Genomic DNA, 23,943 nt, shown 5'->3' on the forward strand with positions numbered 1-23,943 from the left:
TGGTCCCCTGAACGGTGCAAATGGTGACCACTGTGGCAGGAGAAGAGGGCAGGCATCCATTCCAAGGAAGCAGCCTGGAACCCTGAAGGTGATTATTTTTAAAGCCAACCACATGCGCTCCATAACAATATTTCTGGGTCCTGGGTCACATGTTGGGATGTGGTCCCCTGTAGATTTTTTTGGGTAGAGCCTTTCAACTGACTGAAATGTTGACTTGAAATGCAGACCACCTGCTTTGGGCAGCACACTGGCCATGTGGAAGTGCCTCTCCACCAGCTTAAAGTAAGACCAAGTATATCATTCAACATCCTTAGAAGATTGGTAAAGTCAGGCACAGGTCCCTTGCAGTCAGAATCAGGGGAATTTATAATGGGGAACAAAGAAATAGCAGACCAATTAAATACATACGTTGGTTCTGTCTTCACAAAGGAGGACACAAATGACCTTCCAGAGTTGTCGGGGAACATAGGGTCTAATGAGAGGGAGGAATTGAGTTAAATCAGTATTTGTAGGGAAATGGTTTTAGGGAAATTGATGGCATTGAAGGCCGATAAATCCCCAGGGCATGATAATCTGCACCCTAGGGTACTTAAGGAAGTGGCCCTAGAAATAGTAGATGCATTGCTGGTCATCTTCCAAAATTCTATAGACTCTGGAATAGTTCCCATGGATTGGAGGGTAGCTAATGAAACCCCACTATTTAAAAAAGGTGGTAGAGAGAAAATGGGGAATTATAGACCGGTAAGCCTGACATCAGTAGTGGGGAAAATGCCAGAGTCCATTATAAAAGATGTAATAGCAGAGCACTTGGAAAACAGTGACAGGATCGGACAAAGTCAACATGGATTTACAAAAAGTAAATCAGGCTTGACTAATCTGCTGGAATTTTTTGAGAATGTAACTGATAGAATAGATAAGGGAGAACCAGTGGATGTGGTGCATTTGGACTTTCAGAAGACTTTCGATAAGGTCCCGCATAAGAGATTGGCGTGCAAAGTTAAAGCACATGGGATTGGGGGTAAGGTACTGACTTGGATAGAGAACTGGTTGGCAGACAGGAAGCAAAGAGTTGGAATAAATGGGTCTTTTTCCGAGTGGCAGGCAGTGACTAGTGGGGTACCGCAGGGATCGGTCCTAGGACCCCAGCTATTCACAATATATATTAATGATCTAGATGAGGGAACTAGATGTAATATCTCCAAGTTTGCAGATGACACAAAGCTGGGTGGGCGTGTGTGCTCTGAGGAGGATGCTCAGAACTCCAGTATGATTTGGACAGGTTGGGTGATTGGGCAGATGCATGGCAGATGCAGTATAATGTGGATAAATGCGAATTTATCGACTTTGGTGGCAGAAACAGGAAGGCAGATTATTATCTGAATGACAATAGATAGGGAAAAGGTGAAGTGCAATGAGAACTGGGTGTCATTGTGCACCAGTCGCTGAAGGCAAGCATGCAGGTGCAGCAGGCGGTTAAGAAGGCAACTGGTATGTTGGCCTTCATAGCGAGAGGATTCGAGTACAGGTGCAAGGATTTCTTGCTGCAGTTGTACAGGGCCTTGGTGAGACTACATCTTAAGTATTGTGTGCAGTTTTGGTCGCCTTATCTGAGGAAGGATGTTCTTGCCATGGAGGGAGTGCAGCGAAGATTCACTAGGGATGACAAGAATGACGTATGAAGAGAGATTGAGTGAAATTCTCTACCACAGAAGGCACGGTGGCATAGTGGTTAGCACTGTTGCCTCACAGCGCCAGGGACCCGGGTTCGAATCCGGCCTCGGGTGACTGTCTGTGTGGAGTTTGCACATTCTCCCTGTGTTTGCGTGGGTTTTCTCCGGGTGCTCCGGTTTCCTCCCACAGTCCAAAGATGTGCAGGGTTAGGTTGATTGGCTATGATAAAAATTGACCCTTAGTGTTAGGGGGATTAAATACGTGGGGTTACGGGGATAGGGTGGGATATGTGTTGGTGTAGGGGTTACGGGGATCGGGTGGGATATGTGTCGGTGCAGACTCGATGGGCCGAAATGGCCTCTATCTGTACTGTGAGGTTTCTGTGATTCTGTGAGATTCCCTGCTACCATTGGCTCTCCATAACCCACGTGATCCCAAGGGACGCTTCGAACTAACTGTGCCCCTGGAATACTGCGCGCCGGCAGTTGGAGGAGGCCCAGGATCGGAATCCCACGCGGGCCCAAAGCACAACGGCCAGCGTGCTAGGTAAGTGCAGGTCGGAGGCTTGCACCCGCGGGAAGCCTCCGACCTGAATTTCTGAGCCAATAACTTAAATTTTTGAAAAAATTAATTACAGTTTGTAGCGGGGCTAAAAATAAACTTAACTTTCTTTAAAGTATTTAAAAATAATAAACCTGTGGGAAAAATGTTTTAATTTTACTTAATTCACCACTTACCTTGTTAAAAGCAGGCTTTGCGCCTGCTTTTTAAACACGCAGCTGCTAGAGAGTTACCCTCCCGGAGAAAGCTGCAGAAAAAACAGAAGTTCCAGGCGTACGAGCTGCCTCTCCGGCTCACGCTTTTGACCTGTGAATCCCTTCCTTCAAGGGAATGGAAGTTCCAGTTTCCAGCGCATGCTCAGTGCATGCACGAAACCGACACTTTCGTTGGCCCTACGCGTGAGTACACAGCACGTACTCACCCGTGGGGACCCGAATTTCTGGCCCAAGTCTTAACTGATCATAACCCTGTGTGACCCTGTCTTTTTAAACCCCCAACATTCTGTTTCTAGTAATTAGCAAAAAATATTCAAAGCAAAAACTTAATGCAAACAAAAATATACTTTTGTCATAGTATGTGATGTAGGTTTTATCATGGATGACTTCCTTCTGACGTGTTCGCACTGCGAGGGTGACTAGTTAGCTGGAGCACAGTTAGGGTTGCCATGTTTCCTATTTTTGACTGGGCAATCTGTTGTGTCAGGGTTTGGTTTTGGGGCTGTACTTTCCCCTAATAAGTGGACGTGCTGTCATCTAGTTATCCCTCCATCTGGAACACCAAAATGCTGTGGGCCATGCAAACCCTGTTCTAAATCTTCCAATTCCTTGCAGCAGTTGCCCTTCCTGCTTCCTCACACTCTCCCTTTGCAAACCTGTGAGTCTGAAAACTGTTGAAGATGACCTTGAGTTAATTGCGAGCATTAAATTCAAGGCCGTGTGTTTCTGCTTTGATAGTGAAAGCAGGAGTTGAAGGGACTAGGGAATTAGGTTGGGATAGTTTCTAGGTAACTGCATCTAAATCTGCAGATCTTGGTGGAGTGCAGCAGGCAGCAAGAACCACTCCTGGACTCAGTCCTATTCTTGAGATTGTTGTAGGAATGGCAGGAAATTAGACGGCAGACCATGTCTTCAGTCGCTAATCACCCCACTGTAGCTCCAGAGCCACCCCTGAACCTGTTCAGGATTCTGGTTGGGAGACCGTCCAGGAAACACCACTGTTATCCCAGGGTTGGTCACATCTTCAGGAGATTGGCCCCACATTCCCACTCTGCAAAGGGGATTCCATAATATAACAAAACATTTTCTAACCTAGAAGCAATGAAAATGACAATGTGCAGCAGTTCACTCAGGAGCCTGGAGTAGTAAAGCTGATAATTCCCTCACATCATAACAAGTGAAATATTATCATAACATTCGGCTAAGAACATAAGAAATAGGAGCAGGTGTAGGCCATTCGGCCCCTCGAGCCTACTCCGCCATTCAATAAGATCATGGCTGATCTTCGACTTCAACTCCACTTTCCCGCCCGATCTCCATATCCCTTGATTCCCTTAAAATCTATCGATCTCTGTCTTGAAAATACTCAATGACTGAGCCTCCACAGCCCTCTGGGGTGGAGAATCCCAAAGACTCACCACCCTCTGAGTGAAGAAATTTCTCCTCATCTCAGTCCCAAATGGCCGACCCCTTATCCTGAGACTGCGACCCCTGGTTCTAGACTCCCCAGCCAGGGGAAACATCCTCCCTGCGTCTACCCTGTCAAGCCCTGTAAGAATTTTGTATGTTTCAATGAGATCACCTCTCGTTCTTCAAAACAAGTTAGCCTGTGATGCAGCACTCCATGACATCACATTGATAGAATCATTTCAACTCCATGGTCTTGAAATTTGATTGTGCCGCACCCACTTTTCAGGCACAAAATGGATGCTTAAGGATCCAATCTGGTGGGCTTATTATGTGCAAGAAGAATGCTGCCCGCCATATTGGTAAAGGCAGAAAAAGAGCCGACCAGGCCCAAAACAGTACATGCAAATAGGCGGCCTATCATCTGTTTGAGGCCCCCTGTATAAAATTGAGCTGCCCTGAATGTGGCTGAGGGTGGGTCAGCTGTGTTCAGGAAAACGTAGTCTACATGCAGCCTGATGCACTATCAACAACACCAAAGACTACGAGTTGAACTTATACGAAGTAGGCTTTTATTGACTAAGAACTGGAGCATGCCTCTGCTAGTGGATCCATCCTAAGAGCTCCCGGGGGAAGGGTGGTAAGTCACCTTTATACCCGGGCTTAGGGGTGGAGCCAGGGGCGGAGACATGCCCGGACCTGTACAGAGTTAACAGTGGTTTACCACACAGACATGTACAGAGTTAGCAGTGGTTTACCACACAGCCTAACCGGCAGTCCTTACCTAAATGTGGAAACAGGCAGTGCAGGAGTTCTCCTTCTGACACCACTGCAGTACTGAACGCCTTTACCGGGCCTGCTCGGCCCCTGGAAATGGCCAGCAGGCATTGGCAGCTTGCCGGGCTCATGTAAATGATGTCAGAGGCCCAATATCGGGTGCACCTCGGACCTACCCGTTCCGGTTCAGGTATTGCCGCCAACCAATTTTTAGGCCCATATGCCCCAACCCCTGACCCAAACCTGTCTGCTTTTCGACTTGGCAAACACTCTTTGTAAAGATACATCTTATTTTAATATCTTCTTGGGATGTGGACAACACAGGCAAGTTACACTTATTGCCCATCTCTAGTTGCTCTGTGATGGTACTGGTGGGCCTTCTCCTGCAGCCCTTAAGCTGATGGCACTTCCACAGTGCTGTAAGGTAGAGAATTCCAGGATATTGACCCAGCGATGGTGAATGAACGGCGATATATGTCCAAGTCAGTATGGTGTGTGACTTGCAGAGGAATTTGGAAGTGATGGTGTTCTCCAAATCCTGCTAATCTTGTTGTTTTTAGTGGTAGAGGTCACGGAGCTGGGAAATATTTTCGAAGGAAGCTTCGTGAGTTGCTGCAGTGCATCCTGTGGCTAGTACGTACTGCAGCCACAGTGTGTCACTGGTGGAATCCAGTGGCGGGACACCGTACAAGTTGTAAGATTCTCAAAATTCACAGATCCCCTAAAACTCAGAGAAAAACCCTAAAGAAAAGGACTTTGGACTCTTTTCTAACCACTTCAGGGTGATAAATTGTATTGGGCCTAACAGAGGGAGATTCAAGGTCAAAAACCAAGATTTGGCATTTAAAAAAAGGCATGTTTTGGCTTGTAAAGAAAGAAAAGGCTGCAACAGGAAATGGGATCAACCTATATAATAGACAGTTTGAGTATTGGACTTAATCAGTTAATCAAGCTGTCTGGGGAACTGTCTAACATCACTCAGCCCCTATCAGGCAATTTACATTCTAACAATAGACCCACGGAAGAACAGCCTCACCCAAAATACAGGACCCATCCAAAAACATGCATAAAACAAATCACTTCGCCAACCTACAAAGAATCTCAGGCCCCACAGGAAACTCAAAGCCTGAGGATAATTCACTACAATCAAGTAAGAGTTCAACAGCTCATGAAACCATCCTGAAACCACTTCACACATTCTTAAAACTTCAACAGCTCATGGAACCATCCCGAAATCACTTTAAACAACTTAATATTAATGAGCCCGCCAAAATCTAACAATAAACCAGGGTTGATTTGGCGCGCAGATTAGGAGGCACCAATTAGTATAATTCAAGGCCTGTTTTCTCAAGAAGTTTTCTTCAAAAGAGTCTTTCCTGGAGGAGGCAGCCAGCGGGGACAGTCTGAGTGCCATGCTGCTTCAGGAGTAGCACGGCCGGCTGAGACCGGTGGTTTACTCCTCCAGGATACTCACCGATGTGGAGAAGGGCTATTCCAACTGTGAGAGGCACCTCCTCGCCACTCACTGGGCTGTGAAAAGATCATTGATCTTCACAGGTACATCTCCCATCACCCTCCTCACCCATCACACGCCCACCCAGATGCTCCTAGATGGGAGAATTAAAGATGGGACTGTGAGCAGTGCCCGCATTTCTCGCTGGACCCTGCTTCTCTCCCAGATGGACCTAAAGGTGAAAGGTCTCTGCGAGCTGAAGCTCGTGGCCAACATGATTTACCCAGGGACAGTCCACCAGTGTTCCATTGAAGGTGTATGGGATGTCAACATAGGTTTTCGGGCCGGGATACACCCCACAGGCCGCGAAATCTATGTGGACGGTTCAAGCATAGTATCTGCTGGCAAGCGACTTACAGGGTGTGGATTTTAAGACCCGGGGCAGACATTGCCCTGGCAATTAAACTCCCCAGCACCATGAGCGCCCAGCAGGCTGAACTATCCGCGGAAGTGTACGTGGTTACACACCCCGAGAAATTCCCTACCCCGTACATGATTTGCTCGGACAGCATGTTCACATGCAATTCGTGTACGGAATACCTGGCCAACTGGTCCTGTCGCGGATATAAAAATGGAGACCAGGGACTGATGATCAGTCAGTAGGGTGAATTTCTGCCCGTGCAGATAGTGATTGAACTTCTTCACCCCCCACACCAGGCTGAGGGCCTCCCTGTCAATCTGGGCGTAGTTACGCTCGGCTGAGGTTAACGAGCGCGATGCAAAGGCTATTGGCCTCTCTGAACCGTCAAGGAATTTGTGTGACAGCACCGCTCCGATGCCGTAGGGAGATGCATCACATGCTAACCGAATCGGTAGTGTTGGATTGTAGTGGGCCAATACTTCTTTTGAAGTGATTAGGCATTTACATTTCTGAAAGGCACGCTTACACTCATCACTTCATTTCTATGTTACTCCAGTTTGCAACAGGGCGTTCATTGGGTGCAGAATTGTAGATAAATTCGGCAAGAACTTATGGTAGTAGTTCACCAACCCGAGGAACGACCTCAGTTGCGACACATTTTCCGGTGCTGGAGCCTTGACTCCAGCCTCAATCTTGTCCGGCGACTTATGCAGCCCTTCCTCATCAATCATGTGGCCACAATACGAGATTTCACAGAATCACTGAAACCCCACAGTGCAGATAGAGGCCATTTCGGCCCATCGAGCCTGCACCGACACATATCCCACCCGATCCCTGTAACCCCTACACCAACACATATCCCACCCTATCCCCGTAACCCCACATATTTAATCCCCCTAACATTAAGGGTCAATTTATCATAGCCAATCAACCTAACTCGCACATCTTTGGACTGTGGGAGGAAACCGGAGCACCTGGTTCTCCTGAAGAACTCGCATTTGGGGCGGTTGGCTCGTAGCCCATATTCCTGTAATCTCCTGAGCACCTGCTCCAGGTTGGCAAGGTGTTCACTGTCATTTTCGCCCGTAACCAGGATGTCGCCCAAATAACACTGGGTCCCCGGGATCCCTTGCAGGACTTGTTCCATCGCCCTCTGCCAAATAGCCAGGGCTGATGCTACCCCGAATACCAGTCGATTGTACTGGTAAAGGCCTTTGTGAGTGTTTATCGTGAGGTATTTCCTAGATGCTTCTTCCACCTCCATTTGTAGATACGCTTGGGCCAGATCAATCTTTGTAAAGCGTTTCCCTCCAGATAGTGAGGCGAAAGTATCTTCTATCCGTGGAAATGGATATTGTACTGTGTGCAGGACTGGGTTCACAGTTACCTTGAAGTCCCCACAGATGCGAACCTTCTTCGGTTCCCCAGGCGTGCTGCTCAATGATTTCTTCATTACAGGCATGATGGGTGTGGCCCACTCGCTCCAGTCCACCTTGGACAGCACACCCGAATGCTCCAGACTCTCCAGCTCTGCTTCAATGGCTGGGTAAGGTATTTCCACAGCTCCCCGTGCTGCTGCTTCGTAGGATACTACCACGCTGAAAGCCTGTTCTAGCGTCAGGTCCTTTTCCGAAAGTAGTCGTTTCTGTGTTCCTTCACTCTGGAGCCCGCAGACAAACTTAGCCCGTAAGCTGTCTGCCAGTCCTGCTCCGAACTGGCAGTGCTTCGATAACTTGCGTAGTTCTGTAAGATAGTCAGCATTGCTCTCATCTTTGTGCTGGTTTCTTTTATGGAACTTGAATCTTTCTGCTATCAGCAGCGGTGTAGGGTTTAGGTGTTCCTGTAAGATATTAACAATTTCTTCAAAACTTTTCTCCATTGGTTTAGCTGGGGTAATTAAATTCCGCAATAGGCCGTACGTTCTCGCGCCCATCAAATTTAATAATACCGACGCCTTCTTTCCATCGGCCACCTCATTTGCCTTGCAGTACACTTCAATTCTTTCCACATACATGGTCCAGTCTTCTACCTCGTTGTCGAAAGCAGTGATACTGCCACTTTTCGGCATCTTGGGTGATTTAAAATGGCGCCTCCCGTGCTTTTCCTTCTTCACCAATGGATTAAAATGGCGCCTCCCGCGCTTTTCCTTCTTCCCCAATGGAATAAAATGGCGCCTCCCGCGCTTTTCCTTCTTCCCCTTGCTGCCACGCTGCTCCTAGCATTCTGCAGGGTAATGGCGGCGACCCGTGGCTTCGGCGCGTCTCACTTTTCCTTCCCCTTGTTTTATTTTTGCTACGCTGCCTGGTTCTTGAGCACCGACCGCGCCCTGTGCGCACCACCCTCTGTCTCTCTCTTTTCCTTCCGACGACGCTGCACGGCCCCTTTGCAGAGCTGCTCGATCGAGCTCGAGCCCGCCACAGTCCGGAAGGGTCAGCACGATTTGCTGGAACACCTTGACTGGGGAGCCAAGCCCAGCTCTCCACAGCCTCTCCTGCAACTCTCCAAACTCCGATGGATCCTTGGGCGGTTGCCCGCGGTCGACGCCCGTTGTTCTGACTTCGACCTCCAAGAAGCTTCTTCTCAGGGAAAGATCCCCGTGAGGTGATGCAGTACTGCAGCTGAGTTCGAACCTGTTCGTCGCCAATGTAGTGTCCGAGTATAAATAATACACGGACTGCAGGAGAACAATAATAACAGGTATTTACTGAACAGATGGTAACTTAAGACTGAAAAACAGAAGCCTGCTATGGCTTTATATACAGGGGTGGTCACTGCCGGTACTGCAGTATAGAATCAGTTCTTCTCTTAAAGGTACATACACAACAGCCTACAACCCGCAACCCGCAGTCATTGGGTCATGTGGAGCGTTTAAACCGTACCATTAAAGAAAGGCTGCATAAGGAGATGGGAGACTCACCCAAGAATTGGGTAGAAGTCTTACCGTTGGTACTAATGGGGATCCGAGCCAGCCAGTCGAAAAGCACGGGGTATTCCCCACACGAGCTCATGACTGGTAGGATTATGCGGACCCCCACCCATGTGCTAGCCCCGGTGCTCATGGAAGGTCAACTTAGAGAGGTGAACCGGGACAGCTTCGTCAGGAATCTGTTTGAACACCTTAAACAGGTTCACTGGCAGGCTGCTAGCAACATGGGAAAACAGCACCGGAGTAACCGATTGCTGCTAGAACCCCGCAAGCACCACGAGTGGGACCCCAACCAACATATCCAGCGAACCCCGAAACCGCGAACCAGCCCAACTGTCAAGGATTCGTTTGGTGAGCATTATCCCTGGTCCTTTAGAGTCCAAATTAGTGAGTAAGGTGGGATTGGGAGGGGTGAGGTATTTTTCTACTGTAATTCCCTCATGTGTATTGAAGTGTTCCCCATTTTATTAGAGTGTTAAGATTATTGTGTTGTATTTTCTTTCTCAAATAAAGATCAAAGTTTTCTTGCACCAAACCCAGTTGTCTGCTGCACTTTTGTTACAACCCCCAAATAAGTCCAACGTCTAGAGCCAAGGGAGGGGGAGCGATTCGAACCGCTCATAAGTCAGAGGCAAAGCTGATCCCAAACACCACCCCCTACAAAGTGCACGGCTCTGCCCTGGACGATGTCGAGCTCCTTCAGCTGCACCCGTCCAAGCGAGTGAGATGGGCAGCACCAACAACATTCATCCCTTTGCAATTTGTTGTGTATGTACCTTTAAGAGAAGAACTGATTCTATACTGCAGTACCGGCAGTGACCACCCCTGTATATAAAGCCATAGCAGGCTTCTGTATTTCAGTCTTAAGTTACCCTCTGTTCAGCTGCAAGCACGAGCAGAGGGAGCAGCCAGACTTTGGAGAGTGGATTAAAGTGGTGGTCCCCTGACCAGGAAGAGGAGGAGTACGTTGGACCACCACCACCACCAACTCCACCATCATTACATCAACTGAGGTGCCTGGAGAGAGAGGACAGAGGAGGAGAAGGAGAAAGGAGGCCTACATCAACATCAACCAGGGGAGAGGCCTTTCTATCACTGCCTCCCCAAATTGGCCTCCACTTCAGGAGAGGGAGAGAGGGGAGAGAAACCAACTGCTTGAAAGGAGGGAAGAAAACTTCATCCGGAACATCTACAGGTGGGTGTTATTTGGGGCACTCTCCCAAGACTTTGTATTTTAGGTGGGGGGAGAAAAGAAGAAGCAAGGCCGGATCATCAAGGGGTGCAGTGTGTGTGTGTGTGTGCTCTTGTTAAAAGCTAGGCCACACACACCACTAATTAGCATCCCTTCTATTGCCTGCCCTGGGAGAGCTTGGAGCTGCCCAAGGTGAAGTCCTTAATTTAATTTAATTACATCGTTAAGACCTGTTGCAGGACTAAGCCTGGGCTTCTCCAGCTTTTCCAGGTGAAGACGTCTTCTCCCCCTGCCAGAAGACCACCATCACCAAAGACTTTTTCCATCGGAGAGTGCAACCCTGCCAACACCCACCCACCATCCTGAGTGGCAACACTGCCCTTTGCGGCCTCCCTCCTTCCCACCCCCCCACCTCTCTCTCTCTCTTTGTCTCTCTCTGCCTGTCTTTCTAAGGCACCTTAGTTTCATCTATTTTATTAATTGCCAATTGAGCAGAGGGGAGAGGGCTCCTCTCCCAATTTAAATCAATAAGGAGAGAGGTGTGTCCTCATTTTAATCAGCTCCCGCTGCTCAATAGAGGACAAAAAAATATATATATATACACCGAGGCCATTAACACCTTCAGGCCTGTGACTTGGGGTGAGTGTAGCCCTTAAAAAAAGCACCCCAGAATGGCGACTGCGTCTTCGCCGGTGGCGGGGCCAGCTGGGACCTATGCGAGAGTGGTAGCCACAGCCACAGCTGCTCCCGCTGTTCCTGCTGCCCCGTCACCTTTTCGATTAATAACAAAAAAGCTTGGGGTGAAGAGCTACACTCACCCCACTATGACCATCGAGGCCTGCGTCAAGGCCATGGCTGGGGTTGTCGGCCCCTCAGCCATCGTCGCGGCCTCGAAAATGTATGGGAAGGCTGTGTTCTTCCTGGGGTCGGAGCGGGCGGTGTCCCTGGCTGTCGCCAAGGGGCTCACCATGGGCGGGACCTTCCTGCCGGTGGATCCTCTCGAGGCCACCGCGCAGAGGATCATTATTTCCAACGTCCCACCCTATGTTCCTGGTGAGCTCCTCCTTCCCCATTTGCGACAACTTGGGGAGGTGAGGTCGGGGATCACACCCATCCCGCTCGGCTTCCGGGAGGCCAGCCTTCGCCACGTCTTCTCCTTCCGGCGCCAGCTGTTTATCCAGCTGGCGCGGGAGGAGGACACTGAAGGGGCGTTCGTCGTCCTCCACGAGGGGACCGCCTACCGCGCCTTTTGGACGTCGGACGGTGTGAGGTGCCATGCCTGCAGGGAGGTGGGGCACATCAGGAGGAACTGCCCTGCCTCCAAGGCCGCCGGATCATCTCGTGCGGCCGAGGCTGGCGCCGCCGCCGCCGCCCTTCCCCCCGGATCTGCCCGCGCGTCAAGTACGTCTGATGCGCGGTTGATGTCGGGAGCCGATGCCACCAAGGCCTCCGGCGGGGGGGAGGGAGCGTGTCCGGCCGGAAAGAAGGCGCGGGAAAAAAAGAAGCACCTTAGGGCAGGTCCCCCCGTGGATGGTGAGCCCTTGCCCCTTGAGCCCCTTACACCTGCGCTCCTCGCGGAGTTGATCAGGGCAGATGTGAGCGGGAGGGCCCCGTGCCCGGGCCTGTGGCCGCAACCGCCGCAGCGGTAATGCCAATACCTGCGGCCGGGCTCGGGCCCGAGGAACCCGACAAACCTGCTCCGCCGGAGGGAGTCGAGGAGGAGGCCTTTGCAGACATGGAGGTCTCCCTCGCTCCCTCCGTGCTAAAAAGAAGGCGCGACCCCCTGGATGAGGAGGAGGACCGGGAGGAGGAAGGTCCCTCCGAGCAGGGGGAGTCGTCGACCGCCGCGGGTACTGCGCCCCCCCCCCCCCAGCGCTGTCGTCATCACCAGCGATCGGCAGGGGTCGCCTGTCCCTCGGGAGGCTGAGGCAGATGTGTCTGTCCAGCACGTGCCTCCCGGGGATGGGGATGAGACCCTGCCCGTGGGGGGGGTTGCGGAACAACCCGCGGCAGTAATTGAAGTTGACCTTTTATCGGTGTCGTTACCCCTCGCCGGGTCGGGCAGCCTGGGGGCTGGGTCGGGCGAGCTCGAGGATAATGAGCTCGCCCAATGCGACCCGGACATCTCCCAGGGGATGCTCGTCCTGGTAGAGCTTTTAATTCAAAACCCCCCGTCCGCTGGGTCGGAGGTTGGTGGCGGGGAGGAGGATGGCCCCCTGGCTGCGTCTCTGGTGCCGGACGTACTGGAGGAGCTGGAAATTGTTCTCTCCCTGGTTTCTCCGGTCATTCCGGCGTCTGAGGCGGAGGGGAGCTCTGAACCGCCGCCGTCTTCTGGCCCGGCACCCCTAGAGGAGCCCAGGGAGAAATCCTCTGCCGCCGATCCTGGGGGTGGGATCCGGGCGGAGGCGGGGCTGGCTGGCGCGGCCGAGTCGTTCGCTTCGCACTGCGCGGCGGACGGGTCGGCCGCTGGTGACGACCCCCTGGAGGAGGATGGGGACTCGGTGATGGGCACGGAGGACGATTCGGACTCCAGCGCCGACGTGGCGATGGATGACCTCGTGCCCCTTGCCGAGTCTCCCCTCATTTCCGTAAGGGAACTCCGGGATTTTATGGCCACGTGCCTGGGTCAGCGCAATAAGGTCCGGCTGGCCCTCGACAGGTGGTCGGAGCTGGCGCTGCTCATCGATTCCGTCCGCGCCGCCGTTAAGATCTTGGGCGCGGACGAGGGTGTGAACCCGCTCGAGCTGCGTCGGCTCACAACGTTTCTCACTGGGCTGCTGAGGAAGTGGCGGCGGACCAGCGGCTGCGCTTCCTCCCCCCGTTAGGTGTAGGTAGAGGTTGCACTATGCTTCTGACATGAAGATAACCATAGCCAGCCTCAACATCAACGGCAGCAGGGAGGCGCGCCGCAGATTCAATAGCTTCTCGGTCCTTCGGGACGGGAAGTATGCGGTGTGCTTCCTGCAAGAAACCCACACCGTTCCGGGAGACGAAGCCACGTGGCTCCTGGAGTGGCAAGGAGGGGTCAGCATGAGTCACCTCTCCAACAATTCCAGCGGGGTGGCTATCTTGCTGGCCCCGCATTTTCAGCCGGAGATCTTGGGGGTCAAGGAGCACGTGCCGGGCCGCTTGCTCCAGGTCACTGTTCGCCTGTGGGGCGTGCCGCTCCATCTAGTGAACGTGTACGCCCCTCAGACCAGTGCGCAGCAAGTGCGCTTCTTCGAAGAAGTGTCCGCTCTCTTGGGCTCCATCGACGTGGGCGAGTGCGTCATCCTCGGGGGGAATTTTAACTGCACCCTCGAGGTGAGGGACCGTTCGGGTCCCCCGCGAAGCCCGGCGGCGATGGAGAAGTTGAGGGACCTGGTTGGGTCCTTCGACTTGGTGGACGTCTGGCGAAATCTCCACCCCGACTCCAGCGCCTTCACTAGCGTGAGGTCTGGGGGAGGAAGGTCCAGAATCGACCGCCTCTACATTTCCCGGGCGTACGTCTCCTGCATTCCGGCAGCTTCCATGCGGCCGGTGCCGTGCACGGACCACCACCTGGTGTGGGCGGAGCTCGCTCCGCTGCGCGCGCGGGGGGAGTCCATGTACTGGCATTTTAACAACCTGCTGCTGGAGGACGCACGGTTCCGGGATTCGTTTCGTCGATTCTGGGCCGACTGGAGAAGGAAGCAGGGGGGCTTCCCCTCCTTGAGGCTATGGTGGGATGTGGGCAAGGCTCACATCCGTCTCTTCTGTCAGGAGTACGCGAAGGGGTCGACCAAGAGGCGGGAGGCCCGGGTCGGGCGGTTGGAGAAGGAGGTGCTCGACCTGGAGTCCCGTCTCGGTCAGGTCGTTGAGGACCCGGCCCTGCGGAAGGTGTACGAAGAGAAGAAGGGTGCGCTGAAGGACCTGCAGCTCGTCGGGTCCCGAGGCGCGTACGTGAGGTCGCGGATCCAGCTCCTGTGGGACCTGGACCGCGGCTCCCCCTTCTTCTACTCGCTGGAAAAAAGACGGGGGGTCCGTAAGCAGCTCTTGGGGCTGCTGGCCGACGACGGATCTCTGGTCTCGGATCCGGAGGGAATCAGCGCGGAGACCCGCGCCTATTACGGGGCTCTGTTCTCTCCGGATCTGTCCAGCGAGGATGCGCGCAGAGTTTTGTGGGAGGACCTGACGAAGGTTGGCCCGGAGGGCGCCGAAAAATTGGACGCTCCGCTAAGTCTGGCGGAGCTGACCGGCGCCCTCCGCCAGCTCTCTAGGGGAAAGTCCCCGAGGCTGGACGGGCTGACCGTGGAGTTCCACAGGGCGTTCTGGGACATCTTGGGGGGCGACTACGTGCGGGTCCTGGGGGAAAGTTTGGCGACCGGGGAGATGCCCCTCTCTTGGCGCAGGGCGGTCATTGTCCTGCTGCCTAAGAAGGGCGATCTCCGCCTCCTTAAGAACTGGCGCCCGGTCTCCCTCCTCAGCATGGACTATAAAATCTTTGCCAGGGCCATGTCTGCTCGCCTTGGCACCGTGCTGGCCCACATGATCCACCCCGACCAGTCCTACACGGTCCCGGGCCGGACCATCCACGATAACATCCATCTGGTCCGGGACCTGGTCCACCACTCCCAGAGGGCTGGTCTGTCGGTCGCCTTCCTTTCCCTGGATCAGGAGAAGGCGTTCGACAGGGTGGATCACAAGTATCTCTTCGGGACTCTGCGCGCATTCGGGTTCGGGACGCATATCGTCGCCCGGATCCGACTTCTGTACGCCGCCGCGGAGTGTCTGATTAAAGTTAACGGGTCCTTGACGGTGCCCCTTCGCTTCGGGAGGTGGGTGCGTCAGGGATGCCCCATGTCCGGTCAGTTATATGCCATTTGCGTGGAGCCTTTCCTGCGCCTCTTGCGGAAGAGGTTGACGGGACTGGCTCTGCAAGGGCCGGGCGTGGAGGTGGTCCTCTCGGCTTACGCCGATGACGTGCTCCTCATGGTCACAGATCCCGCTGACTTGCGGAGGATGCGGGAATGCCAGCAGATTTACTCGGACGCATCCTCCGCCAAGATCAACTGGGAGAAATGTTCCAGACTCCTGGTGGGTCAGTGGCGGGTGGACTCCCTGCCAGAGGAGTTCAGGCCTTTCGCCTGGAGCACCGCGCACCTCCTCTATTTGGGAGTCTACCTTAGCCCTGCCGAGGACGCTTGGCCGGCGAACTGGCATGAGCTGGAGGCCAAAGTCACCGCTCGCCCAGGACGCTGGACAGGACTGCTCCGAGTGTTGTCCTACAGGGGTCGAGCGCTGGTCATAAACCAGCTGGTGGCCACCATGTTGTGGTACCGGTTGGTCACTTTGATCCCTCCCCCTGCGTTTGTCGCCAAGATTCAGAAGAAGCTCATCGACTTCTTCTGGGACAAAAGGAAGCACTGGGTCTCTGCCGCGGTTCTGTGTCTCCCGCTTAGGGAGGGCGGTCAGGCGCTGGTGTGCCTTCGCACCCAGGCTGCGACTTTCCATCTTCAGACGCTGCAGAGATACCTGTACGTCGAGAATCCTCCGAGATGGTGTGCGCTGGCGACGTTTTTCTTCCGCCAGCTGCATAGCCTCAATTACGACACGCAGCTCCTGTTTGCGAAAGTGGGCAGCAGGCATGCTGGCCTGCGGGAGCTGCCTGTCTTCTACCAGGAACTACTATGGGTTTGGAACTACGTCGCTTCCAGGCGGAGCTCTCCCCCGCCAGGAGCGGCGGCTCTCCTTCGGGAGCCGCTGCTCAGGAATCCGCACCTCCACGAACACGGGTTCGGGCGGCTGGCGGAGGGTAGGGCTGTGGCTGGCAAGGTGACCAGAGTTGGGGACCTGCTCGATGGCGGAGGAGCGGGCTGGATGGCGCCGGAGGAGCTGGCGCGGCGCCTGTCCTGGGCCAACGTCCAGCTCGCGGTCGAAACCATCGAATCGGTAAAAGCGGCACTGGGCCCCGAATCCACTAGGTGTATCGAGGCGGCTCAAGCACGTGGGGCGATCCCGTCCGAGCTTACCCCCGTTCGGACGGAATTCCTCATCGGCGCCCGGCCCCGAAACTCCCCTCGGGAACCGGCGCCTCACAACTTGAGCCGTCTCGAGGAAATACCCTCTGTGCCTTTTCATTCCGCGCGGAGGGGTTTCCTGTACGGGCTGCTCCTGCACACTCTCCACTTTGCCATCTTCGTCTACCGTCCGGACACGCCTTGGCGTGGCGTTTTGCCGACCGGCGGTAGCGGAGGTCCCCAATGGAGGGCTCTCTATGCGGGAGTCCTCCCTTGTTCCATCGGGGACTTGGCCTGGAGGGTGTTGCACGGAGCGGTCCCGTGCAATAAGGTTTTAAGTAGGTTCACGGACTCCCAGGCCGCCTGCATTTTTTGCAGCCTGGAGGAGTCCGTGTTTCACGTTTATATGGATTGTGAGAGGTTGCAGCCCCTCTTTCACTACTTGAAGGGGCTGCTCCTCCATTTTTGGTTGCACTTCAGTCCCACGCTCTTGATCTACGGTCACCCGGTGCGGAGGGGAGCGGACAGGTTGGAGGACCTCCTTGTGGGCCTGCTCCTGGGCCTGGCTAAAAGAGCCATCAATTGGTCCAGGCAGCGGGCGGTCGAGGGGGTCGTCCAGCCGGATTGCCTGCATCTCTTCCGCGGCCATGTTCGCGCCCGGGTGGCCCTGGAGATGGGGCATGCGGTGTCCGCCGGTGCGCTTGAGTATTTCCGCGACCGGTGGGCGCCGTGGGGACTGGAGTGCATCATCAACACGGAAAACCAAATTTTAATTTGATTTGTTAAGCTTTAGTTGAACTTTTGTTTATTTACAGTCGAATTGGTTTTTTTTGGGTCCAAATAAAAGAATACCCTCTGTTCAGTAAATACCTGTTATTATTGTTCTCCTGCAGTCCGTGTATTATTTATACTCGGACACGACATTGGCGACGAACAGGTTCGAACTCACCTGCAGTACTGCATCACCTCACGGGGATCTTTCCCTGAGAAGAAGCTTCTTGGAGGTCGAAGTCAGAACAACGGGCGTCGACCGCGGGCAACCGCCCAAGGATCCATCGGAGTTCGGAGCATTGCAGGACAGGCTGTGGAGAGCTGGGCTTGGTTCCCCAGTCAAGGTGTTCCAGCAAATCGTGCTGGTAGCAGGCAGTGCGCTGACCCTTCCGGACTGCGGCGGGCTCGAGCTCGATCGAGCGGCTCTGCAAAGGGGCCGTGCAGCGTCATCGGGAGGAGAAGAGAGAGAGAGAGAGGGTGGTGCGCACAGGGCGCGGTCGGTGCTCAAGAACCGGGCAGCGTAGCAAAAATAAAACAAGGGGAAGGAAAAGTGAGACGCGCCGAAGCCGCGGGTCGCCGCCATTACCCTGCAGAACGCTAGGAGCAGCATGGCAGCAAGGGGAAGAAGGAAAAGCGCGGGAGGCGCCATTTTATTCCATTGGGGAAGAAGGAAAAGCGCGGGAGGCGCCATTTTAATCCATTGGTGAAGGAGGAAAAGCGCGGGAGGCGCCATTTTAAATCACCCAAGATGCCGAAAAGTGGCAGTATCACTGCTTTCGACAACGAGGTAGAAGACTGGACCACGTATGTGGAAAGAATTGAAGTGTACTGCAAGGCAAATGAGGTGGCCGATGGAAAGAAGGCGTCGGTATTATTAAATTTGATGGGCGCGAGAACGTACGGCCTATTGCGGAATTTAATTACCCCAGCTAAACCAATGGAGAAAAGTTTTGAAGAAATTGTTAATATCTTACAGGAACACCTAAACCCTACACCGCTGCTGATAGCAGAAAGATTCAAGTTCCATAAAAGAAACCAGCACAAAGATGAGAGCAATGCTGACTATCTTACAGAACTACGCAAGTTATCGAAGCACTGCCAGTTCGGAGCAGGACTGGCAGACAGCTTACTGGCTAAGTTTGTCTGCGGGCTCCAGAGTGAAGGAACACAGAAACGATTACTTTCGGAAAAGGACCTGACGCTAGAACAGGCTTTCAGCGTGGCAGCATCCTACGAAGCAGCAGCACGGGGAACTGTGGAAATACAACAGAAACCACAAGGATACAGCGCTAACGAAATGGCGTATGGAGCAAAAAAGTGCTATCGCTGCGGCAGAACAACCCATGATCAGAAGGACTGCTGGTTTAAGTATGCAGGCAATGTGGGAAAATGGGACACATAGCAAGATTCTGCAAGTCGGGAAAGTAAACCAACACTACAAGAACTACTAAGGAAAAGTACAAGAAAGTGACGAAATTGACAGACAGTAGTTCGGAAGATCAGGAGAGTGATAAGGACTCCGGGAGCAGGAGACTAAGTTGTCTAAAGTTACACAATGTGATCGCAAAGGAGGATCACCGAAACATTTGGGTCACCCTCATGATAGCAGGGTCCCCAGTAAAGATGGAATTGGACACAGGATCAGCCCTAATTGTCATGAATCGACAAGACTATGAGCGTCTATTCGCACACATACCCTTGAAGGACACGTCCATTGTATTGAAGACATACACGGGGCAAAAAGTCTACCCCAGAGGAAAAATAAGGGTGCCAGTCGAATACAATGGCAAGGAAACACAGAAACTGTATCTATATATACTACCAGATGGAGGACCACCATTATTGGGACGTGAATGGATCCGAAAAATACAATTGGATTGGCATTCCATTCAGGCGCTAACTGTGACTGATAAAAAGGATGATGACGTCACACCTGGACGACTGTCAAAAATTCTAACTGACGCGAAAGAGGTGTTCCAACAAGGACTTGGGACTCTAAAAGGAGTAACGGCAACGATAACAATCGAAGATAACGCAAACACAAAATTTTTTAAGACCTTACGTGATCCGCCCAGCCGTTGAAGCTGAGCTGGAGAGTCTGGAGTGTTTGGGTGTGCTGTCCAAGGTGGACTGGAGCGAGTGGGCCACACCAATTGTTCCTGTAATGAAGAAATCATTGAGCAGCACGCCCTGGGAACTGAAGAAGGTTCGCATCTGTGGGGACTTCAAGGTAACTGTGAACCCAGTCCTGCACACAGTGCAATATCCACTTCCACGGATGGAAGATACTTTCGCCTCACTATCTGGAGGGAAACGCTTTACAAAGATTGATCTGGCCCAAGCGTATCTAAAAATGGAGGTGGAAGAAGCATCTAGGAAATACCTCACGATAAACACTCACAAAGGCCTTTACCAGTACAATCGACTGGTATTCAGGGTAGCATCAGCCCCGGCTATTTGGCAGAGGGCAATGGAACAAGTCCTGCAAGGGATCCCGGGGACCCAGTGTTATTTGGACGACATCCTGGTTACGGGCGAAAATGACAGTGAACACCTTGCCAACCTGGAGCAGGTGCTCAGGAGATTACAGGAATATGGGCTATGAGCCAACCGCCCCAAATGCGAGTTCTTCAGGAGACAAATCTCATATTGTGGCCACATGATTGATGAGGAAGAGTTGCATAAATCGCTGGACAAGATTGAGGCTGTAGTCAAGGCTCCAGCACCGGAAAATGTCTCGCAACTGAGGTCGTTCCTCGGGTTGGTGAACTACTACCATAAGTTCTTGTCGAATTTATCTACAATTCTGCACCCACTGAACGCCCTGCTGCAAACTGGAGTAACATGGAAATGGAGTGATGAGTGTAAGCGTGCCTTTCAGAAATGTAAATGCCTAATCACTTCAAAAGAAGTATTGACCCAGTACAATCCAACACTACTGATTCGGTTAGCATGTGATGCATCTCCCTACGGCATCGGAGCGGTGCTGTCACACAAATTCCTTGATGGTTCAGAGAGGCCAATAGCCTTTGCATCGCGCTCGTTAACCTCAGCCGAGCGTAACTACGCCCAGATTGACAGGGAGGCCCTCAGCCTGGTGTGGGGGGTGAAGAAGTTCAATCACTATCTGCACGGGCGGAAATTCACCCTACTGACTGATCATCAGTCCCTGGCCTCCATTTTTAACCCAAAGAAGGGCGTTCCGATGATGACGGCTGCAAAGATGGCCACTTTTTCTAGGGACACATCAGTACGACATAGAGTACAAAGGTACGAAACAGCATGGAAACGCTGATGGGCTGTCGCGCCTACCGTTGCCTATGGTAGAGGAAGCACCTGCAGTGGACCCTGTTGAGATATTCCATGCGACCATAGTCGAATGTCTACCTGTTACAAACTCAAGTATAGAGAAGGAAACCCGAAATGACCCGACACACTCTCGGGTCTATGATTTGACGGTGAAGGGATGGCCAGCACATGGCGACTCACTGTTGCCAGCATTCTCGCCAAGGAGAGAACAGCTGTCAGTGTGCCGGGGGACCTTGATGTGTGGATCCCGAGTGGTAATTCCACCCAAGTTGAGAGATAGAGTGCTCAATGAGCTTCATGAGGGTCATCTGGGAGGGGTAAAAATGAAGAGCCTAGCCAGGGCGTTTGTGTGGTGGCCGGGAATCGATAAAGAAATTGAGGATATGACCAAGAGATGCACAGGATGCCAGAAGGTCCCAAACGCTCCACCACAGGCCCCGCTACATCCATGGGAGTGGCCCTCATCTCCATGGCAACGGGTACACGTTGATTTTGCTGGTCCATTTATGGACTCAATGTTCCTAATCGCTGTGGACGCCCATTCAAAATGGCCAGAGGTCATCAAAATGTCCTCCACCACCACGGAGAAAACTATTGCAGTCCTACGGACCATCTTCGCCAGGAATGGCTTGCCAGAACAGATTTGCTCCGACAATGGGCCACAGTTTGTGTCCGAGGATTTCCGGAGGTTTCTGAGGAATAATGGGGTGAAACATTACACATCTGCCCCATATCATCCAGCCACAAATGGATTGGCTGAGAGGTTTGTTCAGACCTTTAAAAAGGCAATAAAGGCAATGTATAATGACGACATACCACTACAACACAAGGTGGATAATTTCTTGTTTGCTTACCGGAATGCGACACATGCAGTCACCAACCAAGCTCCAGCCATAATGTTCTTCAACCGAAGGCTAATATATCGCCTGGATTTGCTCAAACCAAACATAAGATGAGATGTTGAGGATAAGCAATTCCAGCACATAAATGAGAAGCCAACCAGGAGCTTCAAGATAGGGCAACCAGTCTTGGCCCGCGACTACCGAACAGAAAAATGGCAGCCAGGAACGATATGCACACAGCAGGGACCACTAATGTACACAGTGGACGTTGGAGAGAGCATCGTGAGACGCCATGCTGACCAGATTCTAGAGTCACAGGAACAAGCCAAACCTATACCACGAGCAGGTGCACCTGGTAATTAACCCGAAGTACAGATTGCGTCTACCTCAGAAACAGTGGTATTGGAAGCTGACGAACCAACCAATGACAATGAGCCAGAATCAACTCCGCCGCAAGAACAGGATACTCGAGAAAGGCGCTATCCAGTCAGGATCAGGAAGCCTCCTCAAAGACTGAACTTATAAATGATTATTTCAGTTGATGTATATAGTACAGAGAAAATTGTAATTGTAATTAGTTATTATTTAGTTGTTAAATGAATGTTATGTACTGTTTATCTAAAAGGGGAGGAATTGTTGTGTATGTACCTTTAAGAGAAGAACTGATTCTATACTGCAGTACCGGCAGTGACCACCCCTGTATATAAAGCCATAGCAGGCTTCTGTATTTCAGTCTATTGTTCTCCTGCAGTCCGTGTATTATTTATACTCAGACACTATACAATTTACAGCAATTTCTTGGAAGATTGCCTTTAGCATCCAACTTGGATCAGCTGACAGAGTGCATAGTGTTGGCAAGCTTGGCCTGTGCCCACATCGATTGCTGGAAACCAAACAAGGAGCTGCATTTTTCTTTTGGAGAACCACACAGTGACATGAAACAAAACGGAAGCACATTTATGTCAGACATTACGTTGAATAAGGATTAGAGCTAGAGGACTGGGACAAATATTTAACACCTTCTTAATCAATCAAATGGCGACTAAAGCTATTGGCATGGCAGCCTGTAATGTTGATTTGCAATCCATGAATCCATGGATTAGCATAACCATTCATCAAAGAGGATTTCTTAACATATTGCAGAGCCACTACAGGCTGATACTGTGTTTAAACAGATCAACACCACCACCCCTTTTAGGCTGGATTATCATTGCCCTTTAAAACAATATTCATCGTATTTTATTTCTGTTACATGTAAATTACATTTAATTATTTACTGAACAGCAGAAAAATCCCGTGGTCCTTCTTCACAGATTTATTATGAATGTTTTCACAAAAGGGGCAGTGATGGACTACAATGTGGCGGAGCCACTAAAGGACTCAGATCGTTTGTATATAATTCCCTTTAACAACATGTTAGCTACAGCCTGAGTCTGTATCTTTATTAATACTGTTTACTTGTACAGAGCGTGATTACTTTAACAGCGCGGGTAAACGCGATGATGTCACGCCGTACATCATGTGATCCCCCACTGGCGGGAAGAACGTGATGATGTCATGACGTCAACCACGGGACCAGCCAGCAGTCCTCGTGGAGCCTCTGAACTGAACAGACCTACACTCGATGTTCACAGAAATCACAGAATCACAGAAACCCCACAGTGCAGATAGAGGCCATTTTGGCCCATCGAGCCTGCACCAACACATATCCTACCCGATCCCTGTAACCCCTACACCAACACATATCCCACCCTATCCCCCTAACGGTCAATTTATCATAGCCAATCAACCTAAGCCGCACATCTTTGGACTGTGGGAGGAAACCGGAGCCCCCGGAGAAAACCCACGCAAACACGGGGAGAATGTGCAAACTCCACACAGACAGTCACCAGAGGCCGGATTCGAACCTGGGTCCCTGGCTCTGTGAGGCAACCGTGCTAACCACTATGCCACCGTGCTGCCCAAAGGGATTGTTGATGAAGTGCTGTGACCTGATCAACGTTCCCTCCATTATCTTTTTTTCATTTTGAACTTTGCAGCGAGCATTGATTCGGACAACAACTAAATTAGCACAATTTATGGCAGTGGTGGGATTCGAACCCACGTCCCCGAAGAGACTGGAGCCTAAATCCAGCGCCTTAGACCGCTCGGCCACGCTACCACTACCTTCTCCTGCAGTTACTTGTTTAAACCTGTTAGTTTCCATTAAACTTCATTTTGTTTGAGCGCCTGAGTGGACCTCAGTCTTTGGATAGGAACTAGACATTTCTACATTGGTGACCCCGACTTTTGCGAAAGGTTTTCGCAGAAGATACTCAACATGGAAGCGAACGCCGTTACCTTGAAGCTACCGCAGTTCTGGGAGCAACAACCAGCCGCGTGGTTCATCCAGGCTGAAGCCCAATTCGCCATCAGGGACA

General features: G+C 52.0%; 1 non-coding gene across 1 annotated transcript; it reads right to left on the reverse strand.

The window, feature by feature from the left end:
• Positions 1-23,602: 23,602 nt before the first annotated feature.
• trnal-uag (transfer RNA leucine (anticodon UAG)) lies at positions 23,603-23,684 on the reverse strand. The gene has a single exon. It is a non-coding gene; the product is annotated as a tRNA-Leu (tRNA).
• Between the last annotated feature and the right edge of the window lie 259 nt (positions 23,685-23,943).

Source organism: Somniosus microcephalus, chromosome 14 (assembly GCF_052327205.1).
Source record: "Somniosus microcephalus isolate GS21.2 chromosome 14, FLI_Smic_1.0, whole genome shotgun sequence".
Taxonomy (NCBI): domain Eukaryota; kingdom Metazoa; phylum Chordata; class Chondrichthyes; order Squaliformes; family Somniosidae; genus Somniosus; species Somniosus microcephalus.